Source organism: Liolophura sinensis, chromosome 12, assembly GCF_032854445.1.
Source record: "Liolophura sinensis isolate JHLJ2023 chromosome 12, CUHK_Ljap_v2, whole genome shotgun sequence".
NCBI classification, from domain to species: Eukaryota; Metazoa; Mollusca; class Polyplacophora; order Chitonida; family Chitonidae; genus Liolophura; species Liolophura sinensis.
In genome coordinates, this window is record NC_088306.1 from 22,897,327 (window position 1) to 22,910,285 (window position 12,959).

Genomic DNA, 12,959 nt, shown 5'->3' on the forward strand with positions numbered 1-12,959 from the left:
TCATGCCGTTCAGCCATCCTCACAACCTTATAACAAGCTAAACAACCATTTGGAGATTTCCAGTCCTTCCATTCAGTAATCCACCCATCCTTACAAAAGGCTAACCAGCCATTTGAACATTTCCAAGCCTTCAATTCAGCCATTCTCATAACCTTGCAGTAGGCTAACCAGCCATTTGGACATTTCCAGTCTGTCTCTTCAGCCATCTACCTAACCTTAAAGTCAGCCTTTTTGTTCCATCCTTTCAATATGAACTCTTTACTAGCCAACCCTTACATGTAATCGGCCATACTGACGCAGTGAACATGCTAATAAGCAATTCCTGTCATTTCTAGTTCTTCGACTCAATCATTTCGGACATACGCCACAGACTAATCCGTCATTCGGCAGCGTACAATAACAAGCTAGCCGTCCATTCTTTTATTTCTGACCTTTATAGTCGACCGTTTCAAACTAACAAGCCAACCAGCTATTCATGTACATGTATCTTTTCATGCATTCTGCCAGCCATACAACCCATAATAACAGCATAACAAGTGATTACACCATTCGCTTAATCAACATTTCATTCCAGCCAGCTAGCGCACCAGGTTGGATTATTACACCGTAAATCTGCATCGTTGAGGAACCATATGTTTATTAATGTAAATTTATCGCATTTATTGTCTTCACTACAGCCCAGTTCCCGATTGTGACGTCATTAGTTCCTAATTTCGTTACGAAATACATCAATTTTTTGTAATGACCATCGTGCGATCCAGTATTGCCATTGCGTTCCCATACCATCGTTATTTACCATAATCCCATAGCTTCGCACCATTGTGCTATCGCTTTGTACCATTATACCATCGTTTCATACCATCATGCTTTTGCTTTGTGCGATCATGCCATTACTTGGTAACATAATGCCATCCCTCCCTATATATATAAGCGCATCCGTCTGACGATATTAAATACGCCTAGCTGCCCGAATTTTCCCATTATTTTTTTTTAGTGTTTATTGTAACAAAACTGACGATGGATGTACATAAATGTCAGGTGGACGCATGTAAATACAGACACACATATACACTACATATAAGCATTTCTCAGCTTAACCGAATTGAAAGGTCACCATCATTGGAATGTTTCTTTGCTCACAGAGTTGTTGAACTTTTTTTTATTAATTGTGAATGTATATTTCACTTGGTAGAAACTATTCACTTTTGTAATAGATTTTGGAGTATTCTTGTATGAAAACGACTGGAGTTTCACCTGGTAAACGGACCGATACTGTAAAACTGAATCGCTCTTGAGGATGGTATACCAGTTGTCAACCATAATGAACGTTCCTGGTCGGCACTCTCCTGTATGACCAATTTCCGACACAGCGTTTAACACACACACACACACACACACACACACACACACACACACACACACACACACACACACACACACACACACACACACACACACACACGCACACACACACACGCACGCACACACACACACAACACACACACACACACACACACACACACACACACACACACACACACACACACACACACACACGCACGCACGCACACACACACACAAACACACACACACACACACACACACACACATACACACACACACACACGCACGCACACACACACACACACACACACACACACACACACACACACACGCACACACACACGCACGCACACACACACACAACACACACACACACACACACACACACACACACACACACACACACACACACACACACGCACACACACACACAAACACACACACACACACACACACACACACATACACACACACACACACGCACACACACACACACACACACACACACACACACACACACACACACACACACACACACACGCACGCACACACACACACACACACACACACACACACACACACACACACACACACACACACACACACACACACACACACACACGCACACACACACACGCACACACACACACACGCACATACCCAAAGAACAAACCCAGTAGTGGTATATAAAGCAGGCTATTAAGGCAGAGTGAGGTAAAGACCAGACCGGTTAAATAACGCAAAGACACAAGGGCTGATCTGTAGACGTATACATTTGATAAATGTCCAAACAGTATATGCCTTTATACTTATTGTTATTTTATATTGTTTATGCTTTCCTTTTTCCATTCTTAAATTCTAACCTGCGTCATTGAATTCAGATATTCATATATTCAAGGTAAAAGCGGAATATTTACATATTTTAATTGATGTTTTACGCCGTACTCAAAAATATTTCACTTATTCGACGGCGGTCAGCATTATGGTGGGAGAAAACTGGGCAGAGCTCCTGGAAACCCACAACCATCCGCAGGTTGCTGGGAGACCTTCTCACGTACGGTCGGAGAGGAAGCCAGCATGAGCTAGACTTGAACTCAAAGTTCCCCATTGGCGAGTGGCTCCTGGGTCATCAAGCGAAATGAAACATAAAGCAAGAGCGCCAGAGTTACTGATAAGAGAATTATTCAAATAATCACTTTCAACATATCACGCCTTCCTGTTACAGGCTCAAGTCCGCTTCGAGACCGGTAGATCCAGGATCAATCCTTGATCGAGTCACACCTAAGACTTTAAAAGAGGAAGTTGTAACTTCCTCGCTTGGCGTTCAGCATGAAGGGGATAGTGCAACGACTGGTTGACCCGTATCAGTATAATGGCTAGGGCGGGGCGGCTTACTTGCCTTCGGTAAGTCGTCTCAGTGAAGCAGCACTAAATAAAAGAGCGGTGGAAATCCGTCCTGCAACAAGGAGGCACATTACACGTACATGCACCCTAATGATTCCTCCTTCGTCGTCATATGACTGAAAAATTGTTGAGTACGACGTTAAACCCCAAGCACTCACTCACTCACTTACAGGCTCAATGATAAAAATATGCGATGACCTTATGTGGGAACTTTTTCCAGGTTTTTCATTCTAGTACAGATTTGTCAGATTTGGGGTAGACCTTTTCCATCAACTTCATTTATTCCAAGTTTGACTTGCAAGCGTTGTTAGACGTACATTGGTATATTTGGACATCTATTGGCGGTCGGAGAATCCAACGGATTCTCTCCATGATATTCTTACAACTGAACATACCTCCAGGGCACTAGGGAATAGCTAGTGGATGATTTATTTATTTATTTATTGGTGTTATACGCTGTACGAAAGAATATTTCAGTCATCATCCGCAGGTCGCTGAAAGACCTCCCCACGTACGGCCGGCGAGGAAGTCAGCATGAGATGGACTTCAACTCACAGCGATCGCATTGGTGAGAGGCTTCTGGGTCATTACGCTGTGCTAGCGCGATAACCATCTGAGCCACGGAGGCCCTCTAGTGGATGATTAACAAGCGCCATAAACACTCGGCCACGAACTGTTCACATCACGATGATGTACCACTGTGAGAAGTGGTTAACAGTAGTTGCTGTTAAATGTTGCAATTAAAAGTTTTGAACGTCCTTCTCAAGTTGACGGATAAATACAAACACCGGCTTTGACGTTTAAATATAACCATAAATATACATGGAAGCTAGAGAATTTCAAATCATTTATTTGAATAGTGTTTCGTAGCACCATGTACTCAAACATTTTTCACTTGAATCAGGTATCTGAAAAATTTCCCGACTCAAGGCCGCATCCAAATAGAACAAAACATTATTTACCGTCATAGTAAGGGAAGTAACTCCTGGGGGGTCAGTCATATTATACCCATCAGGCAAAAAGAAAATAACTTCACGGGAGTTAAGCCCCCTTGTTTCCGTCCGGTGACGGCGTCTTATACTGTTATATTTTGCTTGCACGAGGAAGGCGGAAACAGATCTATGAATTAATGTAGCAGAACGCTGGGGGTTTTTTTTTAATGGTGCACCAAACGCTGCAAACCCAGTATTTCAGATATATCATATATAGGCTGTATGTTTTGAAGAAACAACAAATACAATTCTGAGAAGAAAAAACATATTGAATATGTTTTTTTCTTATAATATTGTATTCACCATTAAAACCATTCCATAATGTCATACTTCTTATTCAGTAATGATTGGCTGCCTTGGTGATAGTACTTTGCAGCCAACCAAAGCCATCGTTAGAAGCACGCTACTTCAGACGCTGTTACATTTTGAGGATTTCACCAAAATTTTCAGCTATACATGTAGGGACATGCCTCTTAACATGAATGTCCCGCTTTAATTTGCAATAAACGCGATCGTTCTGTCTATTGCGTGCAATCTCAAATGGGAAATCTTTTTCATCAGTGAAGCCAATTTTCTTCAACTTCTCCGTCGAAAACTCATCATCAAGGTTTTTGCAGCACGTTCTTCTTTTCTGTCGTACCGTTTCACCCCTTCTTGAAGTCCGTATTCGCTTGTACGATTTTAATCCCAGTTGATTGTCATATTTCTCACAGAAGTCCGAGATACTCCAAGGTTCCTTGAAATCTTTCTCTGCGATTTGTGAGTGCCGGGACAATTTTTCCAGCGTAAAGGGCCAACCCAATATATAAATAAATAAATAAATTCAATCAAAGTGCGACTGAGCTATTCGAATTTGTATTTGACCTGTAAATTATCCACCCACTACGAATTTGAAAGTTGAATCGAAAATTGACTGTTGCACTGTTGCTCTTTTACGTGTTACGTGCATGCTTTATTTATCATTTGTATATTATTTCTGCCATGTTCTTTTGGGAACTGCTGTTTTGTTTTGGAAATCGGATGTTTTCTTGTAATTGACTTGGAAAGCCAGGAATGAAATGTCTGGAACCACACAAATGGTTGTTCATTGTGAACCCATGATGGCTGATAACATGACAGCATCGAAGAAATGTTGAAGTGAACATAAAGTCTGCATACATAGAAAAAATATATATAGGACACAGTTATCACAGAAAAATATGTAAACAATTCTATAAAGTTTTGAAAGCCGAGAAGATTAAGTTCAATACTGGGGATAAGGCACTGACGGACAATTCACTCCGAGTAGCCATGTTGTAGAAGCTGGTATGAACTTGGCCAATCACTAGCGCTGAAAGCGTCAAGTGGCAATTTGCTGTCACGTCAAAAAACGTATTAGCTTTCGATTGTCAGCGTGGTTTCTTTTAGGGGATAGACAGATATCAATACAATAAATCGGATTTTGCGGTTAGTTTAAGTGTTAAACTGATGCATTTTGGACCACACATTGACGAACCGGGAACTCTGCCCGTGTCACAAATACGTACGTGTTGGGCAAGAGACTGTAGTGACTTGTCAGAGTAACCTGGCAAGAAAACCTCCATAATGGGAGAGTCATTGTTTGACCAAAAATATTGTCACGTTGCATTATTTTTCCTTAGCAAAGACAGATTAATTACGAAAATATCTTCTCAAAGTCTGCATGAAAGAGTGTTCCAAATCAGAAGGATCTGGTATTCTCGGTAAATTTCCTGATGTTGGTGGAGCGATCTAGGCCTAATGCCTATACCCATGCAGTTCGGAGACGAGGACGAACAGGGCCGCTAAAAGACAGCAGTTGTGCCAAGCTAAAAGAAACATGGGCTCTTTGAAAATGGAACAGAATTGATACTCTTTCGTTGCTTGTCAGACGTTTTGTTGTATTTTCTCATTGTGACATTGTTTAATAGCGATGGTACGGCAGAGCTCCTAGGTTTTATGGGTCACTCTAGTTGGCTACAACACGGCAAAATGGCGCCACCAAATGAGTGGCTAGGTACTGACGATAATTTGCTATTTATTTTGTTGATAAGCGGTGTAGAATTTTTAAAATTATGTTTAGAACATTTCTGAAATATTCCTTTATTAACTAATTCAGATTTAGTGGCTGACTTTGTGTTTACTTTTGAGAAAAACGAAAGAAGCTTGCGTTAAGAGTGAAAGCACATATCGGAAAAAATATCCAGCCTGTTCGCATGATTTCATAGGATGCTGCGAGAGAGACTAGCATATCTTATTTTTCGTATCCAAAAAACTAATTTTTACGATAAACCCCTTTCATTTAAGTACATCGGGCAATTTGATCCCGGTTTTCACGAGGAGTCACCGACCTAGCTTTGGCTACCTTTCACAAATATAACGTATACAGAGATGCACACCGTATAGGTCGGAAGGGGGGCCTCTGTGACCGAGGTGGTTAGTGTGCCAGCGCGGCCCAATGATCAGGGAGCCGCTCTGCACTAAGGTGGTCGCTGTGAGTTTAAGTCTAGCTCATGCTGAGTTCCTGTCCAGTTGCGTGTGTCAAGGTCTGTCAGCAACCTGCGGAAGGGCGTAGCCAAGTTTCTTTCCAACCATCATGGTGGTCAAGGTCGTAAAAGTGAAATAGTCTTGAGTACGGCACAAAACACCAATCAGATAAATATAGATGGAAGAGAAGATGTTCTTCCACGAACGTTAGACTCCGCTATCGATCACACTTTATAACGTCACCAAGGCGCCAAGCATCTACAAATTTGCCCTCCAACGCCGGGTTCGAACTCGCATCTCACTCTCCTAGCCATTTTGAGACAAGCGAGTTTAACCACTAAACAACGACCCGTTTCCAACATGTCTATAGTCTTCTATATTTGTGAAAGAGAAAACACATACGTGGTGAATATTGGAATTATACTCGTATGCACCTTCACATTTGTAGTCAGTAATATCGGAAGTCCATTACCTAGGTAATGGAATTCTGGTAATATATATAGATGAAGTGCGAGCACAAATTAGTATCTGTAATGTTTTTAATTGCAGCTGACAGTGAGTCTGCACGGATGTTCGAATACAGACCCCGTCAGACTGACTAAGACTATATCAACTGTCTTCTCCGATAATTAAGGAGAGCTATGAAAGGATAGGGCCATAATCCTACAATCTTACCATCGTTTCATCGCCCGTCGATGGTACCATTGTACCATCGCGTCGCATCATCGTACTATCGCTTCGATCCTTCACCGGGCGATGGAATGATAGTACGACGGTACGATAATGGGCTTATTCCATACAGTTGCGGTGGGCTCCATTAAAACAACTGGCTGCTTTGACAGAGATATATTCATAAATGCGGCATCAAACACTAATAAAATTCATAAATAATCACAAAAATGATTCATACTCTGATGGTTATAAGCATACAACCCATAGTACGTGGAATAAATACGTTCATGCATTTTCGCCTATATTTATACAAGTATACTTACAACAAAGGCGTGTGGCAAGGAGAGCCTTTTTGTCCAGTAGTTTTCGTAATATGCACTCAGGCTATAACCGCTGTACAGCACACAAGATCAATGTGATCCGTAACTTTACTGTCAGGTATCTCATTTCAGGTGGTCGTCCTTTTGGATAAGAGTAAAAACTGTTGCTGATCAATCCAAGTCTTGTACAAATGTGTTCCAAACCGGGACAAGGGTTATGTCAAGTTCTGCGTCACAAAGGGTCAATTAACAAGTTGCAATTAAGCCACCTCAGAATGGCGTCACTGAGCACACCGTCATTTCCTATCACAGACATATTTTTCGAAACTGACGCATTCTTTTTCCTGACAAGATATATATATATATATAAAGATAGATGGGTCAACCAGTGCACGTTTGGTGGGCAGAAAGACGCTTTTGGCGGACACTGCATGAAACGGTAAACCTGAAGAAGACATGCAGCTGGCATGCAGTTCCATTCATGCCAAAATGTGAAATGAAACACAAGACGTGTATGATGCTATGAAGGACGATATGCCAAATATACAAGAGATAAACCTAGCAATGCTACAAAGTAGACGACCAAATTATATAATGATGAAAGGAAGTTTGCATGTATTATTAAATTTCTCTGAACTATATATAAGCCTATGGAGATATTGTGAAAGCGTCAAATGTTTTCGTGAGAGCTATTACACATGTATATGCTGAACCGTATAAAATATTCAATCGTATGCTTATTTGACTGGCGTAGACTAACCATCCCCGAGGTCTGGTATATTATGTTACTGTTTGTTAAATGTGGCGAGGACCCAGCGTTTTAAGTAATTGTAGACCAGTGGTGTCCAATAAATTGCCATTGACATTACAGCATTTTTAAAACATAATTTCTCTAAATCTATTTCGTTAAAATTGCTACTGTTAGAATTGTTGGAATGAAACACAAACTGCTTGATGTAAATTGACAAGAGGTTTAATTTTCCCGGTTATACTTTTGACCATTTTCGAATTATGTTATGTCACACTGTCTTCTTTGCTCTGGATTTGCTATCCATGCTGATGTAGGCTTTCATATTCAACGTTGTGTTCTCATGACTTTTCGGTTATTTACGACAGCGATTTGGTTCATGCATGGGTTCGAAAAACCGGAAGAATGGAATATATAAAACCTGTGGATGGTTGTCGGTTTCCTCCGGGCTCTGTCCACTTTCCTCCCACCAAATGCTGGCTGCCTTCACATAAGTGAAAACATTCTTGAGTAAGGCATAAAACACCAATTAAATAAATGTATAAACAAATAAGTAAATAAATATAAAACTGCTGGCAAATAAGAACAGAATTCAATAAAATTCCTGACACGAAAAGTATAATGATATCAAAAAATTTCATTAATAAATGTACATTACAAAGAATAAATAACAAAACTTAAAATTGATACCTCTGACACAAAGATAAAACCCAATAAATTAATGAGTTTATAGTAAATAGAAGGAGATGGTCATGATTTTTTGTAGCTTTATTTGTACATGTATATGCTATTGTATCAAATCCAAAATTAAAAGTGTGATCATGGATACATGAAACGTTTGGTTTGCATTTCTTAATACAAAATGTGTTCTAAAATACAAACGTTCAAAACTGCTTTTCAGCCACCTTCTTATAGGGCGTAAAAATGGCTTTAAACGGTGTTAGCAGTCAAAATAACTCGATGAGTTTCGGCGAGGGCGTGGGTGGAAGTGAAGGGGGTCATAGCTTTTACATATGCCTCAAAAATGTAGATTTTTGTTCATTTGCATAAACAATCCCAACCAGCAATCTTAGTTTTAGAGTTCCTTTTCGGGTATCTTTAAACAACAACCAAACAAAGCACGTATTCTTTTTTATTGGATTACACATGTTTTGGATACGACCGAGCTTTTCGTTTTCGCCACGCTGCTCTGAAAAATTTCTGACTGACCTGAAAAAAGCAGAGATATTTTAAATGCAAAATTGATCCAATGCAGCGTTGAAAGTTCAAGTCATATAAAACCATGCTTCAGTTGATGTACTGACCGTTTTTCGACATTTTAAAGTGTTCCACTTTTCAACACATATTCGCATGCGAAATTCAAATTTGAATGCATGACAAAGTTTGACAAAACACTTAATTGTCGTGTTCGGACAGAAAAACTCTTAAAAAGAAACATAGAAACATGTATCTCGCTAACTTTGAAGACCTCCTATACCAAATGTCAGTACAGTTTACTGAGTAAGCTGGCCAGTAAGCATTTACATGAACTATTATAATGAAACCCAGAGGTAAATCTACCTGAGGTAAACCGATAAGAGGCCTGATTTGACTGGATCAGAGTTACTATTTGCAAGCCATCACACTTTCCTCTCCCCTCCAATTTTACTCCATGATGTATGTATTTGATTATATCATTATGTTTTAACTTGAGAGGCCTATTCTGTTCACCAGGTTCACGTTGTCGTATCCGCTCCAGTTTGACTCTCTATATTGTACTTTTAATTTTTTATTGTCTCTAATGACATCATTATGTTTTAACTTGAGAGACCTATTTGGTTCACCAGGTTCACATTGTCGACTTAGTTCCAGTTTGACTCTCTATGCTATACGTCTTTAATTATATCGTTATGTTTTAACTTGAGAGACCATTCTGTTCACCAGGTTCAGATTGTCATCTTTACAATTTTTCTCTCTTTCCTGTAGTTTAATGTCAACAGTCTTTGAATGAATGAATGAATTATTCGTGGATAGCAAGAGAAACCAAGACTGACAGCATAGTTGACCATTGTCAGCGTAGAGGTTTACACACAATGTAATTAAGACGTCCATCATACAGAGAAAAACCAGAGCAGCGAGAACAGTATGATAGCTTGCAAATGGTCAGACGTAACCAGTGAAACACAGCCTCTTGTCAATTTACCTCAGTTAGGGTTTTATGCATCATGTAAATGTATAAATATTGGCAAATCACAGGCCGCCAAACACCATGGCTAAAGCAGAAGTGGTTTTAATAAAATGCAGTGATGTTAACTGCAATTTGGTCTAGAATTATTCAAAATGCAGTGCTGTCATCACATTTAACATACAATAACATTGCAAAGGGACATATAACCTTGTTTTAATTAGATTTTCTGTAACTTTGTTCTTACCACTTCTGTTGACTAGTAGCTGTGTTATCGTCAAATACTCGAAGAAGTCGATTGTATTAGACTCGTTAACATCTACCTCATGGAAACATTTCTGTAAGAAAGATATAGACGAAACGTGACAGCTTAACATTTACTTTCATTTTATATGATGAGTATTTAGAGCTCAAGAAAACAAAGGAGAATTCCAGAGAACGTAACTGAAAAGCGTCTAAATGACTGCGCTATACTATCTTAAAAGAAAAACAATTAATTTCATTTGAATGCTGTTCACGCCGTAAGTAAAAGAAAAACAAAGAAATTTTAAACATATATAAATAAGACAGAGATTGTAAAAATTACCGAGTGGATGGTGACGTGATGACGTCATGCATGCCCTAACAACTGATGTCCTTGAGTGTTGGAGAAAATGGCTGAATGCCAAGCGTACACTGTTTAAAGTTTCAGGGTAAAGATAAGAAAGTATGTATCTGTATTCTGGACCCAATGGTAAACAATGGCTACACAACATTTGGTGACGTGTAAGAAGATTGGGTTGGTGCCAACATGGCGTCATCACTTTGGTCATAATGGCGGCGTACATGAGTGAACAGACTCGTCCGATGGATTCCAAGATTTCTCTCCTCTTACAAGGTCTTTGAAAATAAAGTTCTGGTAACTTTGCAGCAAGTTATAGCATAATTCTGTTGAGGAGATGTTTAACTGGTCTGCTGTATTATTGCAACCTTATCTATGCCCCTCTCACCTCGATCTGAGATGGCGTGAACTGAAACCCGATGGTTGTCTGAATGGCACGAAGGACCTGTATGGACGTCAGAAAACAAATTATGTCAAGCACCAAATTATATTCACATTTATTCATGTATTCATTTCATTGTAACACCGTGCTGAAGAATTTTCGACTTATGTGACGGCAGCCAGGGGCCGATTCCGCAAATCCAGTTTAGATTTAGGAAAAAAATTGAAATGTGTTTTTAGAGGTTATTTTTGAGCCATGTAAATTAAAATTTTTAACACCTCATCAGTTTTACCTTAAGACAAATGTGTCAAAATATCATCATCCATTACCGAAAACCAAATAGTGTGACAGCGTGTGTGACTATTTTGACTTCAGTCAGAAATGCCTTTGTGGAATCAGCCCGAGGTGTACGGGCGGAGGAAATCGGTGTGCCCGAAGTAAACCATCGCACCGACCTTCGTGGGGTATCTGACAAATCCCTTAACTTAAAGCTGCAGTCGAAAAAAGGCCTGATATAATCGCAGTGAGTCATTGTTTTATAACCGTCAGAACCTTGGGGCTATGTGTGAAAAACATTTTGTTGGAGTATAATATCAAGAAGCTTCTCAGTGACCATGTCCCTAATCGATCCTGCTGTAAATGGTTGGCTTCAGTTTGTCTCCAGCCGGTACCAAATTGGAGTATAGGTTTCCACCTCGTCCGTCAGTTTGTCAGTTCGTCAGTTCGTTAGTCATTTTCGAATCAGTTTTCTGGACTTTTTGTTTTTTAAAAATCGGTCTGTCGTTTTGAATTTATTCTTGGTAGATTTATCATCACATTTACAAATCAAGTTCGAGTTTCGGCCGTTTCGCTCAGATTCGACAGAATTTTGGCTGTTTTTGTTCCTTTATGGACTGAGGCATAGCAATTATTCTGACTACTCAAACCTGTAGTGGACATACTGAATGATACTTATTAATTGATTTATTTAGTTAGTTAGTTAGTTATTTGATTGATGTTTTACGCCCTATTCAAGAATATTTCACTTATACGACGGCGGCCAGAATTATGGTAGGAGGAAACCGGGCAGAATCCAGGGGAAACCCACCATCCGCATCAGAGTGAGCTGCACATGAACTGACAGACATCTCATTGGTGACAGGCTGCAACCCATTTCTTTGACAATAAATTAATCAAACATCACAAAAATTCTTAACTGGCCCTATAAGGTGAATGAAATATTTATTTATTTATTTATTTGACTGGTGTTTTACGCCGTGCTCAAGAATATTTCAATTATTCAACCGCAGCGAGCGTTATGGTGGGAGGAAACCGGATCGAGCCCAGGAGAAAACCACGACCATCCGCAGGTTGCTGGAAGACCTTCCCACGTACGCCCTGAGAGGAAGTCGGCATGAGCTGGACTTAAACTCACAGCGACCGCATTGGCGAAGGCTCCTGGGTCATTACGCTGCGGTATCGCACCAACCAAAAAGAGCTAGGGAGACCCCAAGAATAAAATAATCAGAAACAAACAAAATGTGTTGCTTCAAAAAACTGCAGGTGAAATACAGCAGGTCTATCTTGCTTTTATATAACTGTAAAAAGTTTTATTTTCATTATTTCTGTAATACCGTTACAAGGTTTGAGACAAGAAATCCTTTACTTTATGACTGACCATGTTGGCTTATATACTAATGCAAAATATCATAAAATACCTCTTGTAGATCCAAGGTGTTGTTCCCGTCAGTGTCAAACTTGGTAAAGTGATCCCAGTGCTCCCTAATCTGGTAAATAAAATTATTTAAATTAATGTATTTATTTGGTATAATCGCCGATTGTTCAACGCGTTCAGTATTTAAATTGTAC